Source organism: Lactuca serriola, chromosome 8, assembly GCF_051521515.1.
Source record: "Lactuca serriola cultivar US96UC23 chromosome 8, Lser_US96UC23_V15, whole genome shotgun sequence".
Lineage (NCBI taxonomy): Eukaryota > Viridiplantae > Streptophyta > Magnoliopsida > Asterales > Asteraceae > Lactuca > Lactuca serriola.
Genome location: NC_136415.1, coordinates 271,414,921 through 271,429,733, shown reverse-complemented (window position 1 = coordinate 271,429,733; position 14,813 = coordinate 271,414,921).

The following is a 14,813-nucleotide window of genomic DNA, read 5'->3' as shown; positions in this document are numbered from 1 at the left end:
TCATTTTGTGAAAACTTTGAATCAACTTGTTGATATTTTCACTAAACCACTTGATGAAAAATCTTTTGTGAGAATTTTAGCAGGTTTGGGAATGTTAGATGCAAATTCGGTTCCAGTATCAAATATTCAAGATTAACGAAATGTTGATGGTGAAAGAGGTATCGATTCAGAGGCCTGCTGATTAACTTATTCAGAGGTTATTGTGCGTTAAGAGGCTTCGACACGCTTCGTTTTCGTATCTGGTTACTAAAAAGTTTAGCGTGTTTTGTATTATATTTTTTTGTTTTGTATTTGTTCATAGGAAAAATGAAAAATCAAAAATATTTTTTTTATTTTCAAAAACTCAAAAATATCAAAAAGATTTTCATTTGTTGCTTGTGTAATTTTTTCTTTCTTTTGGAAAAATTCAAAATCACAAAAATATTTTTTTTGTTTTGGGTATTCAAGAATATTTTCAAGACAATTCTTCAAAAGATCATGCTTGTGTTTCTATGGGAAGGTAATTTTCTTCAAAACTTTATACTAGTTAAGATGTCCCTAGAAGCATACTGCTGCATGTCAACTCAAGCCTCAACCGACTCTATGTGTGTTACGAAAGCCTTAATGAAATATTTCATACGAAAGTTTCTTCCAAATTAGGCTTACATTCGCATAGGTCCACTGAGCTACCTTACTCTTCTCAAATTGAGTTAAGAGTTATCTGTTTGGTCCATATATAACAGAGGTGCATTCGTATCTTAACCAATCTTTTTCATCACAAAATGCTTAACACATTTCACACACAAAGACACATGTTCAAGAGGTCATTGATCAAACCAATTATGACTTAAACATGTCAAAAATCTGTGTTTATGATCTTAAATTATGAGACTGTGATGCAAGTGAAACCCAAATATCCGAACTTAAGAAGGAATTGATGGGGAACTATGTTCCAGATACTTACGAAACAATTCTTTCTGTACCTAAGTTTCGTATACTCCAAATCACATTCTTTCGTATGAGTGGTTTTACTCAAATGTTCGACACCCACGACATTTGTTACCCAATAAAATCCAGATAAATAATTTTTCTTGAATGTGATTTCAGTGTGAGTATCAATTATTTTTCCTAGTCACTTTCACAAATTTGTCAAAGCAACTTGTCACTGACTACATTGGTCAAACAAGTAATTTCGTTTAAAATTACTCACCTTATGTTTAGGATGATATGTAACGAAATTCATAACCCACCCATTGAAACTTTGCAAAAGAAGCCCTTCGATACTTCTCTAAAAGTATTCGATTGTAATTCATGGGAATGAAAAAGCAGTTAGTTATCCCTCTTGATAATTAACGAAGCAACCTTTGCCTGGGGTTTAACTACTTTTGTGTCAACATTTTTGACATCACAGATCCAATTTTTTTATTTGTTTCTTATCCTTTTCTTTTGAATCACTGCACTCACGAAATCCTTGAGGCTCTAAGTAATACCAACTTAGGCTGATGATTTCACAAGACTGGCAAAAGATTTCGTTTCGAATCCCAAAAACAAATGAGCTCAAACTCAAATACGAAACGTTTGATCTTATCCACGAGCACTAATGAATAGTATCAAAGTAACCGTTTGGAAACTTGGCCCTAGTTTCAAGGAACTTTATCTGACATAGCTACAATAACGGCTACTGGTGCACGTTTCAAGGGATGACGTGATCTTCTTCTTCATGGAAAACGGTTCAAATTATTTTTGGTTACTTATAAAAGGAAAATCTACTTTCCTTTTGAAATCACGCGTTCAAGAATTCAAAAAAGATCCAAAAGCCCTAATTTTTCCAGAAAGCTTTCAATCAACCTACAAATGGCTCCTGTTTAGAATTCTACTACTGAAGAAATTGCATCACAACCTCTGATGAAGATTCAAAGCAATAACTATCAGGTTGAATCAAATTTCTCGTTGTATCCAGATGATCTCAAGATGCTGATAGTTGTATTGAAAAGATGTGTTCTAGCCACAGAAATGTTCAAATCCTTTTCCGTACCACTCACTTGGTTGTTTATCGCTGCATCCACTGCTTCATTCAACAAAGGAACTGATATTCTCACTTTCAATTTGGTGAATGAAAAACAAATTCATCTTACCAAAAAGATGTTCTCACAGTTCTTGGAGTTACCCAATTCACCACCCTTTTTCAAACCATCTAACCCTCATATTATGCATATGTTCAATGAGATGGGTCATCAGCCACCACTCGAAAAGATAAGTGACTTCAAAAATTCTGGACTTCCTTGTATATGGAATTTCTTATTTGGGATTTTTCTGTGGCTCTTAACGGGAAGAAAAGTCGGTCTTGACAAGGGAAGAAAGGAAGTTTATGCTATGGTCATGGGTTTGTATTATGACTTGAGTGTGGATTATGCCACTCAGTTGTGGAACGAATTTACGAAAAGTTTGACAAGCACAAGTGTAGCTAAGGGAATTTCTTGTGCTAGATACTGGAGTCTGATTTTGGAGAAGGTGTATGAGAAAGAAGGAATTCAAGTTCCTCAGGGAGAAGAAATTGTTGAATTTACGAAGTATCAATTTCCAAAGAATATTGAAGACAATGAGCAAATTTTTACAAGTGTTGCACGAATTCCAGATGCCATGCTAAAGAAGGTGAATTCAACGCACAATATTCTTGTTAAGTATTTGCAGACCGGCAACCCTAATGTTGAAACTGGGGTATTACTTGAAAACGAAGCTATTTCTTCCAAGCCGTCCAAGAAAAAGAAGTCTGCTGGGGATCATGAGAAAACTGCAAAGTCGAAATCCTCACCTAAGAATGTTGAAGGTGGTAATACAAAGAATGTTGGGGGTGATGATCAACTTTCAAAAGAGGTTGTTCCATCAATATTTGGAATTCTTAAACAAATTCACATGAAATCATCTAAATGAAATTCGTCTGATGATTCTCACATGGTTCGTAAGACTCAGCTTAGCAGCAAAGGAGTAGTAGTTCGTGAAATCCCTGCTCTTGTTTCACCGTTATCCAAGAAAAGGCGTGCTCATGATGTTGCGAAGCACATCACAGAAAAAAGGTACAAATGAAAGCTTATCATCAGAGAAGATTCTTCTGACAATGAAATTATGCTTGATACTCCTATTGCGTCAACGTCTCCTATGGTAACTTCTTTACTTATTGTTTCTTTGATTTCACATGTCTCAACTATTTCTCCTACTTCCACCATTCCACTCAAAACAGTGGTTACCAAATCAGTTACTGAGGAGGTTCCTATTTCTAACATCACTGCTAACGTATCTGATACGGAAGCAAATGTTCCAATGAGTGTCGACGCTCCACAACCAATTGTTCTTTCTTCTTCACTACCACCTATCATTTCCACTCCATTTGTTTCATTACCACCACCATTATCAACTTCTACTTCATCTCCATTGTTTGAGACTATTCATCAACAACCCATTACTACTCTTTTTCCATGACAATCCACTGACACACCCAAACCTCATTCTGATGATGAAACCGAAGGCGGAGGTTTTGGAGGCACTTTCGAAGATTTGAAATTTGATTTGGAAGAGGTGGAGATTCCTGATCATATGTTAATGTCAGGAAAACAATTTAAAATTTTGAACAGGAAACTAAATTCACTTCTTCAATCACAAGCTGATTCATGAGTAAAACATTCAGTTTCGGGTCTTGAAGTTGAGTTAATGATCAAGGCAGCTGAAACAAGACTTCATGAAAAGATAGATTTGTCTAATCAAAATAGCGAGCTTCGTATCAAGACTCAGGCAGGAAATTTTGAAGGGGCCTTAAAAGAACTGAAGGTTGTTGCGAAGGAATGTCATATTCTCTTCCTACAAGATGTCAAAAAGGTTCGAGAGGATGTTAACCTGAAGTTTGAAGAATTGAAGAAGGAAGTATCTCAGGAGATTGAGAATATAAATTCTCAGTACAATTCAATTCAGGAGAAGGTTGATATAATTGTTGGGGCAGTTACAAATTTTTTCAAAACATTTCAAGACACAATGCCAAAATTCGAAACGCGAGAAACTGAAGACACTAATGAGCTTGCTAAATTGCAGACTCTTCTGGAGGAGCTCAAAGTTGTTGTTTCGAAACCTACTCCAACTTCGTTTTTAACTCCTGATTTTCTTACTCAGAAGTTGAATTTACTTGATCAAGTTATTCAGAAGGCGGTTGCTCTTATTTCGAAATTTGCTCAGATGTTTCCACAAAATGCCCCACCTGTTGTTACAGGGGTGCAAGGGGAGAATCAAAGGTGAGCAAAGGAGATTCGAAAGTTGTTGGAATAGTGTTTTCTACACAAATTCCAGCTACTATTCTGATGAGATCTGATACTATCTCTACAACTGTTATTACTACAAAACCAATTACAAAAGGGATAGTAAGTTTGGCTCAGATAAAGAAGGGGGTAGTTCAAGTTCAGTGAAACCAATTCAAGATTCAAAAGACAAAGGAAAGGGTGTGCTAGTCGAAAAGACTAAAGAAGAAAAGAAAGCAGAAGTGGAGGATGAAATCAAACATCAAAGGCATATTCAAATCATTCTGAGGCTTAGAGAAAGTGATCTACCTGGTATGGAAAAAGGTAATCCCAGAAAGTTGTATTCATATGAATCAATTGAATCAAGAGTTGCCTCCAATCACATGTATGCTTTCGAAAAGAAGCCAAGGAAAATCTATTTAATTGCTAATACTGATTCCTATTAGTTGGACTTTCCAATAAAAGAAATGATGTTTATCACTGCTCAATACAAGGTTAGTGAGAAATTCGAAAACCCAGATGATTATACACACATGAAAATTCATTTTCATGTTGTACTTGGAAAGGAGCAAGACGAAGTATGGTCTCTGATCAAGATCAAGAAAGTTGTTGCCATCAAGAAAGATGTATTGTTTGAAAACATGATACAAAATTTTCGGTATCGTTTAATTCGTGCAAACAATCAAATAGTTGATTTCAGTGTTGCAGACTTCCCTCTAATGAACTTGAATGATCTGATTCAAGTTGTGTTACTTTTGAAAGAAATAGAGGCATCACAACTCAAGGGTACTGATAAAGAATTGCTCAGACTAGGTCTTGCACACATAAAAATCTTCATTGACAATTATTATGATTGTCTTGCCCTGACTGACGAAGAGCTTGCTTCAAGTATGGATAGGAAAGTGTCTGTTGCAATGGAACTTTTGAAGACACAGGCTGAGTTGAAAAAGTATGTTGATGGAGAAATTTGTTTAAAACCGTTTGGTTTGGTTTTTGCTGAGAAGGACACAAAAGGAAAAGCTAAAAGATTTCTTTTTCAAGTTGCTGAGATCGAAAGATATACAACATCACAATATACGAACTTTATTGTTCGTATGAATAATTGCAAGAAAAACAATGATGGTGACAAGAAGGAGTTAAAGAAGATCTTGACGTGGTATTCTGAGATACGAAGAATGATGCACTTAGCTGCTCAGATTCTTAAGAATTGAGTAGTTCAACTCGTTTACAAAGGGGGAGATTGTAAGGGTCGAATTCTTGTAAAGAGTCGAATAGTGTTTTGTCTATTTTCATATGTAATGTATTTACTAAGTCAATTTTATACAAAGCATAATTGTATCAGACTTAGTATTTTTTGTACTCTCTTGTTCCCTATATATAGGTACTAAGCTTTAGGTTAGACTAGTGAGTTTTTCATAAACTTTCAGAGTCTAGTTTTGTATTTGAGCTTACAGAGAGTAATAAAACTATGAAGACTTATTTACTTTCTGAGTTCATAAATTCAATCTTGCTTGTTGCTAATCGATTTCTCGTGTACAATTCTTCTACAAGGTTAAACCCATGGAGAAAAAGAATGTGAAAAGTCATGGAGCATTTAGGGTTTACAAAGTGTAACCCTAGCATTTGCCACACTAGAAATAGCACCTTCATGAGCCAAAATCGGTTACACCATCTTTTGAGATAAGTAACTTATTCTCTTAAACCTCCTCTTGCATATTGGTGTTTGTGAACCATTAGAGGCATCACACTTGAGGTGCTCAAGCTTTCAAAGATCAGTAACTCTACCCTACTCAAGAGGTAAGCATCCAAACTAAGTTTTTATTATATAGCTTTAATTGTATGCTAGTTATGGTGAATGCTTTGGAAAAACAAAATGCGTGTATAATTAGAGAAAACAGAGGTCCAAAGCATTTAGGGTTGCATGTGCACCATAGGAGTGTTATAGTGCTCAAAACCCAACAAAAACCACATCCTGTATCAAGGACCCAAGAATTAGAATGCGATGAGTTATTAGATTGAATAATGTAAAAACTAACCGAGGTAGGGTTGATCTTGCTATCCTTAATATCCCACAAGTATTTGGGCCAGCTTCTCTTCCAATGCCCCTTGTCAGGGCAGTAGAAGTAGGTACCCTCTTTAGGATCAAAGGCATGGGGCTTCAGAACTAGACTTTCCTTTAGGGCCATTACTAGACGACCCGACTTGGGACTTTCCCTTCCAGCTCTGTTTTGAGGGAGCTTTCCTCTTCTTCCCCTTCCCATACCCAATGGCCAAGATAGGAGCAGCAGCAGTAGGAGTGGATTCAATACCTTTTCCCTTCAATCCACTTTCAGCGGTTCTCAACAAGCTTTAAAGCTACCTCAACATGACTACCTCTTTGTTCAAATGATATGTCATTTTGAATTGATCATAACAACTAGGAAATGAGTGCAAGACTATATCGATAGCCAATTCCTCATTGAAATTCATGTTAAGTTTCAGTAACAATCCACATTGCGTTGCAGGTGGGTCGTGACGGACTATCCCTCCTTCATCTTGGTGGTTATGAGTGACTTGACTATCTCATGCCTTTCTTGACATGCTCTTTGATTGTACTTTTCCATAAAGTCCTTGCACATGTCATAAGGCCAATAGTCCTTATAAAACCATTGTAGCTCATGAGTCATAGTTTCCACCATAATACACGACACTTTTGTCGCGTCTTTGGATTGGGCCCTATACTCAGCTATTTCTTCAGGAGTAGCTTTAGATTCCTCTATCTCGTTCAGCTCTTTATCAAGGACATATTCCTTGTCCTTGAATCGCAAGGCCTTCCTAATTTTTCGCATCCAGTCATTAAAGTTGGAGCCATCGAATGTGACCTTAGCTTAAATGCTCAAGAGCGAGAAGGTGTTCGAAGATTTATTGTTGTTGTGGAGCCAGAAACGTTGTTTGAGGTAGACATCTACAAAAGAAGAAGGAAATATTTTTGATTAGATAAGAAAATCCTTAACATAACACCCAAACGAAATATTAAGGCAAGGACCCAACACAATAATTCACAATTCAGAAAAGGGATGTCGTAATCCAATTGTAAATTATTTGAAGGTAGGTAAATGATGATTTACCAATTCCACCACAAAAATGAAATTTAAATGAATTAGGTTTTTTTAATGAAATTCCAATATCTTTTGAGATTCATTGAATTATTCAATGGCATGTTTAATCTCGATTTTGCCCTTTCCATTTGTGACTGGGATACTGAGGATCATAAACAATGTGTGAATAACCATGCAAATTATCTTGGTACTATCGATGTCATTTATCACCTAATTAATGTGCCGGTTAACCACACATGCTCCATTAATCAATGATAATTTACGAGCTACCTATTGGCACCCTTTATTAGTCCATGTTAGTGTGCTGGTTAACCACATATGCTCCACTAATGACTTTTATATACTAAGATTGAGGATTTTATAAAAACATTTAGTTACTTTATATATATCATTATACTTATTAATGAGAGTTTAGTGTCCTATCAAACCTGATCGGCTAACGACCATCCACTACTCAAGGGTCCGGTGGGTAAGAATGGATACCCAATGACGGTCATTTTACAGGCTGCTTCCTTAAACACCCCTTATACACCAGCTTCGTGAATGAAGCCTACTAACGGTAAGACTGAGTTTTTTTATACATACATACATACATATATATATATATATATATATATATATATATATATATATATTAGACTTTTAATTTTGTATATAATATAAGGATGTATTTTAAACTTTAAAAATACTAGGGTTCTAAAATTTAAGATTTCAAAATTAAACTATTTAAATTTTAAATTATAAAACCAAAGGATGTATTTTTAAAACTTTTCAAAAATACTAGGTTAAATTTTTAATAATTAAATTAACAAAGTAACTTTATGTTTATCTGAAAATTTAAACAAATCATAAATTTTGATAAGGATATCCAATTACCTTTTTTTTAAAATTCAATTTTAGGCAGAAAAAACGAATTAAGGCAATTATCCTAATCAAGCCAAGATAACAATTATTAAAACCGAAAAATCATGGAGCTAACAGGCCAACTCGTCGAGTCAGGGCAATGCACTCGTCGAGTTGGGCCTACTCATCGAGTTCCAATTATAAACTAGTCGAGTTATATGAACATAGTGATCATTCTGCTCCCTTCTCCTTTGAGCAATTCATAATTGCATCATTATCAACTGAAAAATATCCTAGCTTTGATACCACTAATGGGTTTTGAGCATAACTACAAATCCTATGTGTTCATGCAACCCTATAATTAAGGATCTAAGTTTTCACCAGTTGAACATGCAAACTTGAATACAAAAGAGAAACCATAATATGCATCTATAAGATCAAAAATAAAGGTCTACATACATACCTTAATTGGTATCTAGGAATAACAATTAATCCTTGTAGATATATAGCTCTTGAAAGCAAGTTCCTGAAATGTGACACCTCTAATGGCTTACAAACACTCTTTGCAAGAGGATGAGAAGGAGAGAGTAGGAGGCACACTAGAATTTCAGCTTTACTAGGTTTAGGATCAACTGGCCGAAAATACAAGGAGATATGCTCCATTTATACATGTGGTGCTTAGATCCCATAGCTAGGGTTTGTAAATGGAAACCCTAATTTCCTGCTTCAAGCCTAAGCAGCCCATAGACTCCCTAATTAGAAGCCTTGGATGAAAACTTATAAGGCCTCCCTATAATTTTCGTCCACTCCCACACAAGGGGTCCAAGAGCCCAATTTCACAACTATTAATCAATTGCAAAACAGCCCCTGTATATTTAATTAATTTTTCAATCCCAAATTAATTCAAAATCAAGTTTTGATTAAATATCAATTAAATAACATGATTTCTAATTAATATATCATTCTTATAATATATTAATAAATCTTTTATACCAATTTATTATTCCAAATAACAAATTCAACTTATCTCCAAAAGTCATATTGTAAAGTTGCAAGAGTGAAAGCAACCCAAAAGGACTTGTGCTTATATCAATTCATGTATATACCAATTATAGTTATGGACTTAGACACATAATCCAACAGTTTCCACCTTTACGACTTTCCATGGCTAGAAGTAGTCTATACACTAAAACCCTAACTTAATACACAACCCAAATCATCATAACTCTTCCATGGAGGGAAGAAAGGGACCAAAATCATTTTTTATGACTAAAAGCCCCTCAAAACGTCTAAAATAACAATTCATTTGGATTAGAATAAGCCATACTCATAGATACCAAGATTACGGGACCAAAAACTCATAAAACCCAAAACTAGCTAGATCTAACAAATGTATCATCAAGGTTCAAGCTTTATACCTTCTAGAGTTGAGAAAAGTAATGTAGGCTTTGGATCCACAAGGTTGAGCTTCAACACTTCAAAAATCTTGAACTTCTCTTTCATCCAAAATACACCCAAAACACATAAAACGGCTCAATATTTTCTCTAAGGGCTAGGGTTTCGTTTTGGAGGCTCAAGATGATGGAGGTTGATGTTAGAAAGGACCCAAGGGGTTAGAGTCCTTAAATAGGGCTCAAAACCACAAAAATAGGGTTTTTGCACTATGGCGGTACGCCCAGCATACCTTAAGTTACGCCCAACGTAACACCCTAAAAATACAACTTCTTTTAACTAGTGCGCCCAACGTACTCCTAGTGTACGCCCAACGTACTGCCAGACTCTCTTCTTCCAGCTTAACTTCAAAAAATCATAACTTCTTCGTTCCAACTCTATTTTCGACGATCTTTATACCCACATAAATGTATCGACGAGTTCTACAATTCTATCTTTTATACTTATGACTAAAAACATCTCAAACTAAAATCCATAATCTATGGAAGAATCCTGAAACATAACCCTTCCTATTTTACCCCTCAGCTTCCATCGAACAATCCAATGTTTAAATCACTTATCTAACATCATACTGTAACATAAGGCTTCGGGCTTTAGGGAAATAGAGGATTAATACCCTTTTTGCTTGAGGCTAATATAGATTGTGTGATCGAAGAGTTCAGTTTGTGCTTTTAATACCTAGGGTATAATGGTAAAAAGGCGATGGTTCTCGCCTTTCATGAATTTAGGATTTAAGTTCAAAAGGTTTTCAGGCGAATGGGAATTTATAGGAGTATAGAGTTTCTCATTACCTTTCTATGGATATAAGGATCATTGAAATCGAAGTTAGAATGAAGAAGTTATCGACTTCGGAATTTAGAATAGTAAGGGCTTGTCGAGTATGTTAGGAATACAAGGGATGTACGTTGGGCGTACTTGGCTATGGTAATCATGAATGCTCCTTCGCGTATGTTGGGCGTATGCGACCCAGACTCAAACACTAATTTAGGATCTTGAACCCTATTTAAAGGCCTTAACTCATTTTCAACCCCTCTTATCTTCAGCCACCATCCCCACTAACCCTAACTTCAAAACCCTATCCTCTCTTGTATGAATTTCAAGCCTTGGTGTGATTTTTAGTGTGCTTTGGAGAAGAAGGAGATCTTGTAAGAGGCATTGCTTAGATTGAATCTTGTGAATCCAATAACTAATCATCTTTATCAGCCTTTAGGAGGTATAAAGTCTTAAACTTGTTGATTCCTTACTTAGATCAAGGTTAGTGAGGGTTGTTGGGCATATTTTGGTCCCATGTGTTGATTCTAGTGAGTAAAAGCCACTCCATAATATTGGGTTGTACTTATTGGTCTTCCTGGGGTCTCTTGTTCATAAAAATCATGTCTTGATGGTTTTGGTTCAAGCATGCATGACTTAATGGCTATCTTATGGAATATAGAAGCTAGAAATGGAGTTTATGCCTTTTTGAGTCATGTAATATCATAAAGTTGGCAACTTTATGGATTAAAACCTTATTTAGAGGTTAGATCTGAATTTGAATGTTTTGGTCTTAAGCATTAACTGCTTAAAGTGAGATTTGGTCATCTGGTCAGTATGTTGCGCGTACATATGTGTACGCTCAATGGAATGCATAATTTCCTCATTTTCTTGTTGTAGCATGTTGTACTTTATGCATTAGTGAGCCATACGTCGGGCATACGAGTTTGGTACGTGGGCCGTACTCCTAAGATACTCATTTAGACCTTTTGGATCTTGGGACTTTTTGGAGTTTAGGCTATGGGTTGTGGGATCAGATATGAGATGGGTAAAGTGGTCTTTGACCCATTAAGAGGATAGAAAATAGATTGGACCTTGAATTTTGGGAAACTACCTTAATTATTGATTAGGGATAATTTGGTTATGTTCAGTCTAAGGATTTCGGTAACAACAGCGCGTGTGTTTCGTTTATCCCGGATTGAGGTTAGTCTCCTCACTATACCCGTAGGTTAAAGGCACCAATGGTGGCCCAATAGGATCTGTTATATGCTAGATGTCTTTGTGACTCTTGCACGGTATGTTTGGCTAGGCATATTATATAACAGGCTAGGCCCATTATATGTTGGGATGGGCCCATGGACCAGGAAGGGCTAGGCCTAATGTATGTTATGTAGGATGCTAGCGGTCACTGTGACTCTAGGATTTTATGTTGGGTTAGGCCCATTATTGTGGTGTGGGACCAATGAAAGGGTTAAGCCTGAGGATATGTATGTTATGTGCTATTTTAGGGAACTCTCTGAGCTTTGTGCTTACAGCTTTATGGTTATTGTCTTAGGTACTTCTGGTTCGAAAGGGAAGGGACCCACTTGATCATAGAGCATCCCCCCATGCTTTTGCAACTTTTTGATTTTGTGATTGTACTCTAATAACTATTTTTATTCAGATATAATTTTGAATGATTCAAAAGAATAAATGGTGTTCATGGTTGAATTTAAAATGAAATTTTTACCTTATAATTTTTGGGACGTTACAAGTTGGTATCAGAGCCTTGGTTTGAGGGATTTGGGCACACTCTCGGGTGTAACTGAACTCAAACTGGGGAGGAATCTTTTTTTAAAAAAAAAAGTGAATATCTAAAAAGACTTTTGTAAAGAAAAGGGGGTGTGATGCATCCAATCGTCGAGCTCAAGTAAGTGGTTTCTAGAATACCCATACATGTTGATATGTTATATGATGTGAATGTTGCATGCTTTGATAAGGCTAGGGATACTTTCTGGAATTGCATGATAGATTGGCTTGATATGTGCTACCTTGTAGCCTAGGAAGCATTGGATGCTATGTTGGATTAGGAATATGTATTGGTAGCAGTAATTGCTAAGTGTATGTTTTAAAAATTGTATACGATTAGGATCATATAGCCCTAGAAGGACTAACTTATCCTTATTTCCTATTCCTTATTTGGTTGTGGTCCTATGGTATAGTCTTTTATTCGACATTCTATTTGATTTTGTATTATGTATAATTTTCATGCATAAGGCAACCGGCGGTGAGAGTGGAAGTTCCTAGCATGCGTTTTAATAAGTGAGATTGGGATGTTCCTTGTCTGTTCTGTGGCTTGGAGTGTTACTGAAAAAATGTTGCTTGAGTTTTATTTTGTGGGATACGTATTAATGTGAGCTAATTATTTCATGAATATGTTACGTTGCATGTTGCAAAAGTTAATTAATCTTAGAGTGATAGATTTGACTCTATTGCGCAGCTCTTGTCAAAGTCTAGCCGTTGTAGGGTTGAGTCTGTTACTCGAAGGATTATCTAAGATTTATGACATGTGATTATATTTGTGAATTAATTAGTTGACATTAGTGGGAGTTCTTTAGTAGCTGATGGCAGGGTGAGGTCAGGACCTAGGGGGGCCTAGGAAGTGTTTTAGTTGATTTGATTACGTTGTTTAGCAAGTACTTGGAGTACTGATTTGAGATGTTTACTTGGAGGATTCAGGATAACTCTTGAGGAAAGTATGGATAGGTGTGGAAGGTAGTATTGGGCCTAGACTACTGAAAGCCCATGATCCATACTCAAGTTAAAGGAAGTCATGGAGAATCTAGGAAGCCTGTGGGATAGGGATTTTTTTAGTATGTTCTGATTATTGTATGTTTGCTTTTCAGTATGGTGATGAGCACTTGTCGCGGAGGATCTGGTTAAGGATCAGTAGCTAGCATTGAGCTGATAGATGAGCAGCTGTGGGAGTTTATCTTGACGGAGGTCACCCACAATATTTTGGAGCAGAATCATGTGATCTTTGGTACGATCAAGGAGGGGATCATGGGGATTATACAGTAGTGTTTGAATGCACACCACTCTGGGATTATAGAGTTACTAGATGAGAGGCTCGGGGCTTTTCAGGCCAAGGTCACGATAGGACAGTTGGGAGCATAGACTCCCCTATTCGTGGGAGTTCAAGGCTTCTAGAGCTCCAGGGTTCTTTGGGGCTAAGGACCCCATTGCTAGCCGCCGATGGATCGCTACCATGGAGAATGCTCATCTAATGAGTTTTTGCCCTGAGGGGGCGAAGGTGGGATTTGCATCTTGTCTTTTGAGGGACCAAGCTAAGGATTGGTAAGATGAGGTCGGTAGGGCATCTTGATCAACGGTCATGGTGGCCATGTCTTGGGAGGATTTTGTCACGAGATTCTAGGAGGAGTTTGTACCGACAATTGTGGTGCAACATTTGGTGAGGAAGTTTCAAGACCTTCACCAGACTACTGCGACTATGGCAGAGATCACTACCAAGTTTTAGGAGAGTTTTATTGGTTCCAGAATTTGCAGTGGAGGAGGAGATGAAGAAAGTGAGGTACCATGATATGCTGAGAGATGACATCAGGTAGTTTCTAAACTTTTCTGGGTGCAAGACCCTGAATGATATGATTTCTAGAGCTTGGGAGCAGGAGATTGATTTGAAGCACCTCAGGAAGAGGAAGCCAGAGCAGATTCAGATCACAGTGGGTCAGGCGAAGAGGCCAAAGACTCATGATTCGCGTCTAGGAGGTCATCAGGATCGGGGTTGTTATGCCAAGTGTGGGAGGACCCATGAGGGAGGCCGGCGGGAGATAGGAATGGGATGTTTCAATTATGGTCAGATGGGTCATTTTAGTAGGGATTTCCCTCGTGGATCAGTTATGATGTCTTTTTCACTACAACCAGGTGGGCCACAAGAATGTCGATTGTCTGAGGTTTATGGGTGGGGGAGGGGGGAGTGAGTGCACCTGATCCTGTTACTTTGAGGATCACTGACGAGCGTGAGGGCATGGCGCAAGCCCCAATAGTGAGGAGCCGAGCATTGCAGCTTCAGTCATGGGAGGCTAGAGTTTCATCAGATGCTATTGCATGTATGTTATCTTTTGTTTTCCTCGTGCCTTATTATTCGTATATATATATATATATATATCTGTGTGTGTGTGTGTGCTTTTCAATCATGCGTTTGTATGTGTAAGGCATTATATGCGGTTAAGTTTCTCTATAATTTCCTAGTTAATATTATCAAGTGTCGTTATATGCCATTTTCCATGTCGAGAGTTATGAGTGGGGTCACATCTTATTGAGCTGGTTTTAGATTGTCGGGTAGTTATTGTGGGCCATCGAGGAAGTTGATTTAGGGGTACTGCTTAGAACATCAATGGTCGGATTAGCGTGA